At 44.8% G+C, this 14,904-nt stretch overlaps 1 protein-coding gene across 5 annotated transcripts in view; it reads right to left on the reverse strand.

Moving 5' to 3' along the window:
- LOC124555813 (histone-lysine N-methyltransferase EHMT2) overlaps positions 1 to 14,904 on the reverse strand; it is a 280,266-nt gene that overhangs the window by 178,563 nt on the left and 86,799 nt on the right. The window lies entirely within an intron of this gene.

Below are 14,904 nucleotides of genomic sequence, written 5' to 3' on the forward strand. Positions count from 1 at the left end.
ATGAACCCTCAGCGTGAGTCATAGTGCTGTTGGAAAGTATGCAACAAATGAACAAGCTCATTATTCAGCATTTACAGGCGATGTCCACCCCCTCCCCCCCCCTCTCTTGGGTTGCCTATGCAGAGGTCCCACACAGCTTCCCTGCTTCTGGGGCTCCGTGCCACGCCCCATGCGTTTCCCCAGTTTGACAAACCCGTTGAGCCTTGGGGCAACTACGTGGCTCATCTGGACCAACACTTAATTGCTCACGATGTCACTGGTGACTTCAGTGTCACACATTTTTTCTTGCTTATGTGGGCCTGGAAGTTTATCACCTTCAACAGTTGCATCCTGATGCAGAACCTCATGCTCTCTTCCTACCAGGCATTGACTTCTAGCCTGTTGGATTATTTTGACTCTCAGGGCCACGTGGCAGCAGCATGTCACAAGTTCTTCTGTTGTCCGAAGCTTCCCGCGCAGTCATGCAGGAAACTGATTGCTACACTGCAAGGTCTCTCCCATGACTGTCATTTTTTCTGTGGCAACCCCCATTCATGATATGATTCTTGTCCATGCCCCACCTGATACCTTACAGATTGATCTTCTGAAGCTGAAACATCCCTCTTTAGACACCTGTTTATCCATTATCTGCACTCATAAGCAGTCCTTTTGCTCTGCTTGGTTCACATCAACACAGCCGCCATAGCAGCGCTAGGAGACCACTCCTGAGGCTGCGCTCATCTTCCCAGACCAGGGCGCCAGTCCCCACCTGCACTGACGGCAGCCGCAGTAGTAGCAGCCACAGCAGCAACAACGGTTGGCCTCCTGCAGTCAATGCTTTGTCACACATCAGAGGCAAGATTGCCGCTTCCAGAGGGTGATCTGTTCGCCCTGTGAAAAGCAGGGTCACAAAGCTGAGGTCTGTTGGTCATCATTATTGATGGCCGAGGTCCACACTACTTTGGACGCCTCTGACTCCGTGGTGGACGAGACGGACCCTCTGCCACCAATTTCCTTCGTTCAGTCGGTTTTTCTGCATACATCAGCCGTGATCACTCTGACTGTGCAGTTGGACGGCACTCCTCTCCCTTTTCAAGTGGATATGGGGTCCTCCACCACCATCGTCGATGGGGATTCCCATCATCAGTTGGTTTCACCACCGCTTCGTCCGTTTCATACATCCCTGAAGAGCTACAGCAACAATGTCATCCGACTACAAGGGTGGTTCTTGGCCCAGGTCCAGTACCTCACCGATGATGGCATGACCTGGATTTTGGTCCTCGTTGCCCCCAAGGCCACCAACTTATTGGGAATGGGTGTTTTTCCCTTACTGGGCCTCGAGATACATGACTCAGTCCCAGCTGTCCAGTCATTGTTGGGAGACAATCACTTGCAGCAACTTCTGGACGACTACCCAGGCGTGCTCTCTGCCACATCTCTGGGGGTCTCCGGGTTCGAAGCCCATATCGAACTCCTCCCCTCGGTGGTCCCGAAGTTCCACAAGGCTCGCTCAGTACCGTTCGCCCTCCGTGACAAACTACAACAGGAGCTTCGGCATCTACAGGCTGAGGACATCCTGAGCAAAGTCAACCATAGTTGTTGGGATACACCCATCATGGTCCTTAAGAAGCCAAATGGAACTCTTCACGTTTGTGAGGATTTTAAGGCCATTGACAATGCTCAGTCCATTATTGACTCCTATCCCATACCCAAGGTTGACAACATCCTGTCCAGGTTGCCTGGCAGCAAGGTGTTTGCCAAAATTGACCTGCAGGACGCCTACCTCCAGTTGCCTTTGGACAAGTCCTCGAAAATGATCTTGGTAATCAATACCCCTTTTGGATTCTTCTATTACAATCACCTACAGTTCAGGGTCGCCAGTGCTCCAGCCATCTTCCGGTGCTATTTGGAAACACTGACAAGAGAAATTTCAGGGACGGCTAACTACCTAGATGACATCTTAGTCACTGGCTTCTCCACCCCGGACTTGGCCCACAACCTCCAGTGCCCCTTCTATGTTCTTCAGGGTGACGGCTTATGTTGCAACAAGGAGAAATGTCTTTTTTTTGTTTCTCAGGGTACCTACCTCGGTCATGTTTTGAGCACTAATGGCATTCGACCAACACCCCAGTATGTCGAGGCTATTCAGCAGCTGCCGTCCCCGAAGGGCATCTCCCAGCTCAAGTCAGTCCTGGGTCAACTCAATTACTACCACCATTTTATCCCACATGCCCTGGCTCTGGCAGAACCCCTTCACCGCCTCCTCTGTAAGAATGTAACCTGGGACTGGTTGTGGCTTGTGATAGGGCATTCCGCTGTCTGAAGTCTTCTCTCCTGATGATGGCTTGCCTTGTCACTTATGACCCCACCAAGCCTCTCACCTTGGCTGCCGATGTGTCTGACTACAGAGTGGGGGCCGTCTTGTCTCACATCATCAACGGAGTTGAACGCCCAGTGGCCTTCATCTCCAAAACACTATCTCCGGCTCAGTGTAACTACAGCCAAATTGAGAAGGAGGCCTTGGCCATCATCATTGGGTTTAAGAAATTCCACGATTTCACCTATGGCTGTTGCTTCACCTTATACACTGATCACAAGCCTCCGGTCTCACTGTTCAGTATTACATCCGCCATCACCACAAGGACTGCTTTCCGCCTCCAGTGCTGGGCATTGTTCCTTGCGGAATGTTCCTACGACATCCGTTTTCAAGCCGCAGCTCTCCATGCCAATATGGATCTTCTCTCTTATCTCACGGTCGGTGCCGACCCCGAGTTCGATGCTTACCCAGTAGCCTGTTTCCACCTGGATGACACCGCTGCTGAGGCAGTAGCTGATTTACCACTGGATGCCAAGTTAGTAGCATGGCAGATGACCCAACCCTCCAGGCACTGATGCACCATGTTCAGCATGGGTGGCCATCAGACCATCATCAGCTGCCACAGCCAGAGATCTGAGCTTACTGGCACCACTGCCAGAACCTGTCTGTCAGAGATGGGGTCCTCCTCATCCTGGGTGATAATGAGCGTTGGTGGATTGTGCTGCCAATCTCCCTCCACCAGCGGGCCTTGGAGCTCCTGCACGTTGGTCATTGGGGGATCGTCCTGACAAAATGGCTTGCCCACAGCACATCTACTGGAGGGGGATGGATGCCGCCATCATCCGCATGGTGGCCTCATGTCCCTCTTGTCAACGGCACCAGTTCGTGCTACCTCGATGCCTGTTCCCATGGCCTCCTGCTCCTTCTCCTTGGTCCCGTCTGCACTTCGATTTCAGCCGCCCTCATTGGTCCCCCTTGTCTCTCCTACTTCCATGTTCTCCCCGACCAGCTCCTCCACGTTTGGCACGGCCCCATTTTTCTCTGCAGGATATGGTCTGGGCAATGTGGTTCACCCGGAATCATCCCCGGTGGGTCCCCGCCAGGGTCTTGTCGCTCATTAGCCACTCTATAGTGGCAGTCACCCTCAGCAATGGCACAGTGTGCCGGAAGCACAACAACTAGCTTCGCCCCCAGTGTGGTCCGCAGCCAGCTCCTCTCCCGTCTCCATGGCTGTTGGCCCTCGGGGATGACAGTGCTCCTCTCCCCACCCGACCGATGCCTCTGCCAACACCATTGGTCACACCCCAGGCGGATCCTCCAGCAGATGTCCCTGTCCCCATGGAGGTGGATCCTGCACCTGCGACTGCCCCCGGTCTCCTGTCATCGACAGACCCGGAGCCTGACTTTGAGATGAGCCACAACACAACACCAGGTCCCCACCAACAGCCACCAAGGAACACTACCGGCTCATGGAGCCTGCAGAACAGCTTCACCAGAGGTAACAGATAGCCCAGGAACTACTTTGATACACCAGGCATGTGACTGCAAATAGTTCTGGCAGATACATCCACCAAACTGGCTTTATAGGGTGGTCCACTGCGGCAAAGGGCCATTCGACACACCGCTTCGAAGTATACAGAGCGGCAGCCATGGCCAGACGCCTCTTCTAGATGGCTGATCTCTTGCTGATGGACTTGGTATAGTCAACAAACATCTTGACATCGTAGAATTGTTTTATTGTGATCTCTCCCCATGAAGAGATGGGTCTTTTCTATTATTATTTGTTATTTTATATTTGGGACTATCCGCAGCTGGGATAAAGTCTATTGTTCTTTCGGAGATGGTATTATTGTTTCGTTTCAGTGAGGTCAATAAATTGTTTTCAGACTTGTGTTTTCTGCATTTCTGTTCTGTTAGCGCAGATACTTCACTGACAGTTTTAAATATCTCAAGGAAACTATAAAACTGAAAACTAGCGAGAGATATGTTAATGTCTTGTGTTTTCTGCATTTCTATTCTGTTAGCGCAGATACTTCACTGACAGTTTTAAATATCTCAAGGAAACTATAAAACTGAAAACTAGCGAGAGATATGTTAATGTCACCAGGTGCCACAAACTTTCACACTTTAACAAGATTAAAGTCATTTCAAGATAAGCTAAAATAAGCCATAACAACATGATTATTGAAACAGAGTGTTTGTATGCTAGTGAATGCCTTCCAACAGCTGAAACATTACAAATAAGATAAGCCAAGAAATTTGAAAGTTTCTATACAATATAGAGTCCAAATGTTGTGGGTGGATGGACACTATAGATTATGAGGTACTGAAGAAGTGTACAACAAAAATGGAAGATTTATCAAGTCAATTAGGAAGAAAAAACCTAAAATAAAACATAAATTGTTTAAAAATGGGTGAGAAGTGGCTTACAAAACACATTTTTAAGATACTTGCCAGCAGATTTGAAGCTTCCAATAAATGGTTCAGGGAGGGGTGATGGTTCTTGAATGACTTTGATTTACTTGGATTACGTTGAGGAAACATTTCAGATCAGACATATGTAGGAGTCAGTGACTGACAGCTTTAAAGTGCTCTGTGATGAGTAGTGACACTACAAAAATCTAAATCTGGATGGTGTGATAGAAATTTGAACCACACTGTTCCCATATGTCCATGAAATGTCCAGTTGTTATATCAAAGATTATGCTGCTTAATGAAATGCAGTTATCCGATAGATTTTCAAGTAATGTCCAATAAACCATTTATCAACACGCATAAAAATTTTCAACAGCATTACATCATTATGACTTAAGTTCTTAAAAGCTTTTATAGCTTTAGAACAACTAGTAAAGGATGAAAATACTCATGCTCATCTACTTGAGAGCTATACCTCTGTAAGTGAACAAAAAAACACACAAATATATATTATACATTAAGGAGAAACAGAGCTGCATCTTTTGCATGGAAAAAAGGGACAAGAAGAGAATGTCAGGACAAACATTGTGTAAAAGAACAAGTAACTCAAAATATTGATCAGCAAATTGACATAAGCAGTAGAGACAACATAATAAATGCAAGACAAACATACTGAATGCAAACAATATTATCCAATGTAGTTAACAGTAACTGCAATAGAAAACAATTGCATTTCCACAGAACAGTGCTTAAGCAAATTGGTAGATTAAATCTGGAGAAAGATTCGAAATAAAAGGCACTGTGAATGAGGTGAGAGGATAACAAATTGTACAGTGACAAACGAGTAATGAGACAGGCATTGCACTTTGAAGATGAATATTGAAGCAAAGGTAATAACTAGGGATGGGTGGCTATGAAGGACAAGAAGAAGAGAGATGCCAATGAATACAAAAGCTATTGAGAAAAGGCAAGAAACTGATCAGATGGTTAAAGAGCATTTACACTCTTGTGCATTTTAAGACCTCGGGGCACGTTCACAGTTAGCTAACATTTCCTACACTTTAGGGTACTTCTAAACAAAGATGATCTGAAAAGATTGATTATGAACACATTACTTTTTTTACTGTCCATTCCATGTTAGTAATGAACTAATAACCATGTTCGAAAGGAGGTTGCAAAACAGAGTCCATATGTTCATAGAAGCATGTCCTTTTGGATAAGGACTTCCTGCTGGTGCCACAACAGACACTGGTAACTGTGAAGTCATAAACAGAACATTTTAAATGAGGGAAGCAAATGTATGAGTGTAATAGCAGAATCTGTACCCTCAATAATTAATATTTTTGCTAGGTGGTGCCACACAGCATTTAGATACTTATTGAAAATCATACTGTACCAGTTTTGATCATCAATTATCATTTGCCTAACAATGATGTGAGATAATCAAAACTGATAACAATAATACTACATCTGCATAATGGGTTTTTATACCAGTTCTCGGTGGGGAGCATAGAAATATGAAGAACATACATAGTCAGCGGTGTATGAAAGGCCATATTCAGATAAAAAATTAAGCACTATTTGTTGGAGATGGTGGTGGGATACATTTTCCATATCATTTTGCTATTTTATTTCATCATATTAATTCAACTCAGCTATCAGGATGTACTGTAATTTGTATTGTCAACTTGGCCTGGCTTTGTACTCTGGACTTGTATGAAATATCAGAACTATTTTTGCATTTAAACATTTAGAACTCTGTGCATGTTGTTATTTGTAAGAGTAATTACAACATGAGTGACTACGAGGGCAACTGGACCTTCAACACGTGCTTCTTGCCAATGTTCACCGGCGTGTCCTTCAAGGTGGTGCTTCAGAGTTAGCAGCAGCAGCAGCTGGAAAGCCAGTGGCATCTGGAACTGCAACAGCAGGAACACATCACAATGTTGGACAGGGCATTGACCAGACTACTGGCAAAGCCACAGTAACTACCAGCCTATGATGAGTCCACGGAGGACTGGAAGGCATACGAGAAGTTTTTACGACAGCATTTCACCATCTTCAAGGTTAACAGACACCGATGTCTTTAAGGCGCTTTTTCTTTCATTGATTTTACCATCCATGTGACACTTGGTAGGAACGTTGGCCATGCCTCAAGAACCCTCTTCCCTCTCACTTGACAAAATATGTTGCTTCAGTCGTTTTATTATCACAGGCAGACTCAAGAGTTTTATTAATGCAGGAAACAACCTTCTCAACTGTATAGTGCTTGGCCTGCAGATTTGTAGGGTTTCATTTGGAAGTATTTATTTGTTATCTCCCAACATAAGAAGTCTTGCATCGATACTAGAGTACAGGATTTTATTATTACCCCGGCTCCTGATAAGTAAGCCGCCAGCGGGTGTTACAGTTTGAAGATCCCTTTTTGGAAAAGGTCCTTTCTCTTGCTCAATCAAGCTTTTCATGTGACAGGCTGTCAGCTCGGTTCCTGGGTGGAGGTGGCCAATGTCTGCTTGGACGACAGCAGACATTCACATTCAGGCATGTCCTTGAAGACAGAAATTGTGGCAGTGCAGCTTGCCTGTAAACCACGTGCTGCACAAACACATCCATGATGAGTTATTTCCCCACAAACCCCTTCTGTTGTGCCCCAACTGTTTAGTTCAACAAGACTGGCGGACTGTCCTAAGCACTGGTCTTCCTGCTATCACTGTCAGAAGAAACGACACAATGAGGCGGTATGTCAAGCACAGTCTGCTCACACCACACCCTCAGCCCCACAACTCCTGGACATTACTGTTGTTAGTCCTGCTTGTAACAACCTTGTGACAATTTCTAACAAGTTGTTCATCAATGAGCATATTAATGGAAAGCCGTTTCAGTTGCAAGTAGATAAGGGCTCTGCAGTGTCTGTTATTAATTATTATGCATCACTCTTCCTCAGTGCACCACTGTTGTCTCCAGCTACATGTCTTCTTTTTAGTTGCAAAAGACAACAATCCCCATTCTCTGACAATTTACAATGGGCACAGCGTACAAGGCCATGGTCCATCAGTTAATTTTTCTTGTGGTGAAAATGCTTTCATGGAAATCTTGTTTGACTTGGATGCTTTCACGGTGTTTGGGTTCGCAGTGGCCAATTTGGTTAACCTGGTTTTTGACCAAGTACAGTATCAGGAACTTTGCAAGAGTTTTTCGGATGGTTTTTTGCCTGGGCTCAGCAGGGCTAAGTGTTTTACCCTTAAACTGACAGAGTGGCCTTTTTTTCAGGCCAGGACAGTGCCACTGTTTCCTCACAATCAATTGAATGATGGATGATCTTGACAGGTTTACAGCTTTGGAGGCGACTGAATTTATTTAATCCAGTCAATGGGCTACACCATTTGCAATTATCAAGAAACCGTCCAACAAGCACCATCTCTGTGGGAATTTTAAGGTGGTGATTACTGCCCAGGCTGTGATCAACATGTACCTCATCCAGTGCCCGAACGAATCGGTGACTGAACTGGTAGGAGGACAGTATTTTTTCAAGGTGGAATTATCAGAGGTATATCATCTGCAGCTTCCGCTTGACGAAGAATCTCAGCAGTTGCGTGTTGCCAACATCCCATATGGTTACTACAGGCATAAATATTTGGCTTTTGGAGTAGAAAGTGCACTGGCTCATTTTCAACATTTCTTGAAGCAATCCACACAATGTGCTCCCTGTTGCATCAATTATCTGGACGATACTGTGGACACAGGCCAGCACATTGAGGAGCGCCTGCGGAATCTTGAAGTTCTGTTTCAAACACTGCAGGATACATGTCTCATGTGCAATTTGGATAAATCTGATGTCTTTCAACCCTCTATTGAAAATGTCAGACATTTCATTACCTGGCAGGGGGATTTCACCAACGAATAGTCACATCACTGCCACTGATGCTTTTCCATGACACACTAAGCATAGGGAGCTCCAAGCTTTTCTATTCAAAGTTGCTTATTATCATAAAATCATCCCCCAAACGGTTACCATAGTGCATTCCCTTAAATGGTTGCTGTAGAAAGATGTCTGGATGATTGCAGGTGACCAAACATGCACAGCTTTGGAGGACAGTCTTCATTCGGCCATTTGCCTCAGTACGTTTCAGCCAGGTAAGCAGCTTGTCTATGCAACTGATGCATGCCTGTTTGAGCTAGGGGCTGTGCTGGCCTATCACAACCATGACAATCTGCAACAACCAATAGCATTTCCCCTTAAGACACTCAACATAGTGCAACAGAATCATTCTCAAATTGAGGAGGGGGGCCATTTTTACATGGTGTGAAGTTTCATCTTGTCATAGGCCACAAGCCTTTAGTCTCTCTCTTCAGCCCCACCATGCACCTGCTAGATAAGACGGCCCACAGACTGCAACAGTGGGCTCTATTCCTCAGCCATTATCATAATGGGATTCACTTCCGCCCGATGGTTCAGCCCTCCAATGCGGACACGCTCTATGTCTTCCTACGGGTCTAAACCCCAGCTTTGAACGGGACAAAATCCTTTGCTTTTATCTCAATGAGGAAGCTCAGAAGGAAGTGGATGGTTTTCTTATTGTGAGCCCTCACATAATTCATGCTATAGCATGAATCCTGTTCTCTGCCACGTGCGGTAATGCATTTTGCAGGGGTGGCCTGGACAAACTCTGGCCTCAACATCAGACCACATACGTAATTATATTGAGCCGCACCACAGAGTGACTCTCGTTGATAGGATGATCTTGTCGATGAGGGAACATGCCATTCCACAGGATGTCATTCTGGTTCCCATCTGACAGGATGTCTTTTAGCTCTTACATCATGGCCACTGGGGGGCCTCTCAAACAAAGATTCTTGCTTGCCACTACATCGACTGGCCAGGTGTTGACTGAGAAATTAAACATTTAATTGCTGTGTCCCCACATCAGTGTCACTCGCCGTGGTTATCACCCATGCAGCCACGGGAACAAGTCCATCTGAATTTCGAGGGCCTCTTGTTGGAAAAATTTGGTTACTTGTGATTGATGCTTACTCTTGTTTCCCATTCACTGTCAACTACTGCTCTATGATGGTGGACTTTAATGCCTGTGCCTTTGCCCAGATCATCTCCATTTAAGGGCTTCCTAGCACCCTGGTGGTGGACAATGGGCCACAGTTCATCTCTCATATGTTTGAAGACTTTTGTTCACAGCATGGCATCCACCAAGCCAGTGCGCCCACATTTCTCCTGCTGCCCAACAGGGAGGCAGAACACCTCATTCGGATCTTCAAGAAGCAGATGAAGTAGTATATCAGGGACGCTTGGGAAGATGATGATGATGATGATGATGATGATGATCGATTCGCGGGGCACCCAACTGTGTGGTCATCAGCACCCATACGAAGTCCCAGTTTTCACAGTCCAATTTTTTTCGCAGTCCAATCTAGCTACTGTCAGGAATGATGATGATGATGATGATGATGATGATGACAACACAAACACTCAGTCCCTCGGCACAGAAAATCCTCAACCTGGCAGGGAATTGCACCCGCGACCCCATGATCCAGAGGCAGCAATGCTAGCTGCTAGACCACGAGCTGCAGACACTCCAGAAGAAGAGATGCTTATACATTTTCTACATTTTCACACATCCACTGCTATCAGCGAGAAAAGCCCAGAGGAGTTGCTGCATTGGCGCCAATGGTGCATAGCACTGCTACCCCTGCTGCTCATACCTCAACCTCTAGTGCGCCTCCTTTGTTAGCGTCCCCCATCTGGGCTCACCCTTTTGACTGCCGTGAGCACTGTATCCCAGCTGTTATGCACCGTGCATCTTCATGTTACGGACGAGTGACAGGCTGGTGCCCCACCATTACAACCAATTACGCCCATGGGTGGAGGAGTTGCCTCCCCATCACTGTGTTCACTTTCAAGCTGACCCACCTCTTGGAACTTTATTTTTCATACTCTCCTCCACCTTTCGAGGCATGTCCTAATTCCTCGGTCTGGCCTCCTGCACTGACCTTGCCCTTGTCTGCAGCCCCTTCATCTGCTGTCTATTCCAGCCCCCCCCCCCCTCCCCACTGTATCATTGGGGGCCGGTGTCAGACCAGGTCCTGTCACAAGCAGAATTGTCGGGTGGACCACAGGAGCTGACCCAGCATGTTCTCACTCCCAAGGAGCTGTATGTCCACATGTCTCTCATGCCAGTGACATCTCCAGCTGCTGGCCTCGCACCGCATGGCATCTGCCCATGGAGAGCACATCATTGCCAGGTCCACTTCTGACTCAATGCTCTGGTTTCCACAAATGGCAGCTTCTGTCCGTGGGAAGGACGGCTGTCTCTGAGGTCTAGGAGACAACAGACATTTTCTTCTTGCATACCACAAGGCAGCCTCTGATACAGGGGAGGGTTGCTGGGTTACACCTACTCACCTTCATCTAACAAAAGGGCAAGCACACATCAAAGACTGCACTGCCTAGGGTCCTGCGCATGCCGCTGATGTCCAGCACCACCTCGAGACACCTATCACCAAATTAACTTTGTAAAACCCAGGAGCAGAGCGATTTCTCTCTCGTTTCACTATTGTATTTCCTCAAAGTAACCAGACTCCACTCTAGGGATGCATTGTGATTTGTACCTTGGGCTTAGCCCGGCTTTGAACTCTGGACTTGTATGGAATATAGGAACTGTGTTTGCATTAAATATTTGGAAATTTGTGTTATTATTTGTATGAGTAATTATAATACACAGTATCCCTCAATCGTTTAAAGTAGAGTTTGATATCAATTATGACACACACAGAGGAAGAAGGAACTATTCATATGGCAAAATGGCACTATCCACAATCGATGCCGAAGCAACTGTGGTGCATAGATGACAGGGGCAAATGACAGCTGCGAAGATGTGCACAGATAAATAGATGTGCAACTATTGAGAAACTGACCGCCAAGATGAACTAACTGGCTACTGACAGTGTCTCCTCAATGAGCGTTTACTGAACTGCATATGGGACTCTGCAGCAGGCGCCTAATTCACGCACTCATGCTGGCTGCTGTTCATCAGCAATGAAGCCTGAAATTTGCATGTCAGTTCCACAATTACATGTCCACCAAGTAGCGACAGGTGGCCTTTCAGATGAACCATGTTTTATGCTTCACCGGACAGTTGGCTATAGGCATGTACGAAGTGAAACATTTGAAAGCAAACACCCTGCAACCAGAAGGGAGTGTTATTGTGAGAGGAATGTTTTTGTGGCATTCCCTGAGTGATCTTGTCATTCTGGAAGGCACAATGGATCAACACAAATGTGCATTTATCCTTGGGGAACATGTCCACCCCAATATGCAGTTTGTTTTTCCTCAGCACAATGGCATCTGCACTAACATAATACTGGTGAAGTCCTTGGTAAGCAGCAGATAGTTTTAGAGACAAAATGTACAAATCATCTACTAAACCCACTAATGAATTTAAGGGAATAGCATAAGATGATGGCATGAAACTACAAATAAGTCAATTTCATGTTTTTCTTCTGCTGAAAAATTTATTAGTGGCAATTTTAGGAATATCCACATGAATCCAGTAATGCTTTACTGCAAGTTATCAGTTGTAGAGTAATATTTCCTGAAACAAAACAAAAAACAAAAACAAACAAAAAACAAAAAAAGCTGTCATATGGCGAGAAGGTTGTTTAAAGTTTCATCGGTGGAGAAACTCACATCCCAACTGCTTGACTTAGTAATCACTCTGTAGTAGTGAAAGGCTGAAACATGACAGCTGGTAACAGCAATTCCTAAAAAATATTCCACTAGTCTCCAAAGTTTTGCAGTTGGCTAGAACTTTAACATACACATTCAAATATGGCCAGCTGGCTGTAACACAGTGTACAGTTCACCTTGCTGATCACCAATTTCAGCAGCTTTCCCTAAGACATTGTTATTTCTGACTTCATGCATTAAATTTAAGCCTCCACTTTAATAAACATATATACAAGAACTTTTAACAGAGGTAACTGTAGTCTTTCCCCTCCACACTGGCCTGTTCAAAATGCACTATACTCTGGGAGTCCAGTTACAAAACTGGCAGTTTTGTTAATTATGTGTGTGTGTGTGTGTGTGTGTGTGTGTGTGTGTGTGTGTGTGTGTGTGTGTGTTTTTTAGCTTCTTGCCGTAATTTATGAGAGTGGACAATCAGATCTGCAAACACTCTGGTGTCTTGAAACATAACAGTGGTTTGACTTACACAATTGGATTAGAGAATGGCAACTAAATCACTATGCAGTCTAAGAACATACACAGAGAAAATGTCTGCACACTGGTTTCAGCACCACATTTGGTCAGCTGTCTTTCCTTTTATGTCACAGCAACTGCTTCAGCGTACCTCAAAAGCCAACACAAAGAAATCATGGTGGCTTTCTATGCTGATCAGCAATTTTCTCCAGGTATATCTCACACTGGAAACATCTGGTCATGGTTGGTGACACACTGGTACACCAGCAACTCATCAGCCATTATGACTGACAAGCTCTGGCGTAGAACTGAAATGTATGTAATGATGTACCCATATCTGTTATTCAATCTCAATTCAACGTCCAGCCCAGTTAGAGGCACTGTTGCCGCCACAGGTGGCAGGTTTGTGCATTAAATTTTGCATTCTGTATACCAGCAAATCACTCACAAAATGAATCATATATTTTTCCTAATGTATTGTATGCACACACTATGAAAAAATTAATTATTTGCTATCCTTGTTGGCATTGCAAATATAACAGTGAAAAATGTATAATATTTACGACTTTCATGAATCGTGAATTTTGTGTGCTTTATGATGGATTTCTTGTCCATTCAGGTGTATTATGCTGTCTTCAGAACCAGTTCTTAATTATATTAAATTTTGAAATGTGGGCTAGTAAACTGAAACTGCTTTAAATTATATTGCCTCTTTGTGGGTTTCAGGCAGAAAACATGAAACGGGTCTCTGTGCCTTACAACTATAAACATGTTGGTTTAGTAACCAATGTACCAGGGAGCTATAACTAAAGTGCAGCTTCTCAGAGATCCAGCGTGGGGTCTGATCATCACATGGCAGCAAAACTTGGTAGATTCACTAATGCATTAATGTTGAACTGATTCATACTATACAAAAAATTAGTTCCAATTTTGGTCACAAGGTGAAAATCTTTCATTGTAAATGCAAGAAAGACATATAGAAATGTTTCTTTATGTAATGGACTAAGCAGAAAAGGTCAAACAAGTGAGAATGACATAATTTTGATTGCATTATTAACTGCCATTTACACAATATGTTCAATATGCGCACTGGAGATGTTGACATGATGCTGCATCTGTGAAATAACGTGATCAATAGTTGTTCACAGCAGTTCCGGTGTAATCTAAGCAACAGGTTATTTCAGGTAGAGACTGAATGTGCCCCTGATAATTGCGTTCTTTTAGATATACCCAGAGCCAAAAGCCGCATGGAACCAGATCCGTTTATCTTAGAGGTCACGCATTTAGATAACCTGGGACAAGTTCATGGAAGGTTGCATTACGCAGATCTTTCACTGGATGAGTGACATCGGGTGTTACCCCGTCTTGCGTGAAAACAATGGTTTCCATGTAGTTGCATTCTTCCAAAGCAGGAAGCACATGCTGTACAAGGTGGTCTCAATACTGTGCAGACATCACGGTACTCCTGATAGGTCCTCTGGATGAATTCTCTTCGAAGAAGAATAGACCAAGAATAAAGGTACTTGTGAAACAACATCATACAATCACATACGGTAAGTGCAATGGCTCTTCGTGCACAACACACAGTTTAACAATACCCCAAAATTCTGAAGTTCAGTGTATTCTCTGCACCCTGTACTGTAAGATCTGCCTTGTCACTCCATAGAACATTGCCTAGCCACATGTCATCAATGTTGATCCATGCCAGAAACTGAAGAGCAAATCCAGAACCTTGCTGTAGATCATGAGATTTCATTTGCTGCACTGTCTAGATCTTGTAATAGTGCTAGTGTTACATACACCATAAAATTTTCTGTACTGTTGACCATGGGATGGGTAATTCTCATGACACTGCACCAGCACTAGCACTGCCAGGGGCATATACTGCATGGTAAGTTACAGCAACAGTTACCTCATCAATAATTTCCACCAGGATAGAATGCCCTTCACTTCCAGGTGCCATGCCAAGCTTACCTGTGTTTTC

This window comes from Schistocerca americana, chromosome X (genome assembly GCF_021461395.2).
Source record: "Schistocerca americana isolate TAMUIC-IGC-003095 chromosome X, iqSchAmer2.1, whole genome shotgun sequence".
Classification (NCBI taxonomy): Eukaryota; Metazoa; Arthropoda; class Insecta; order Orthoptera; family Acrididae; genus Schistocerca; species Schistocerca americana.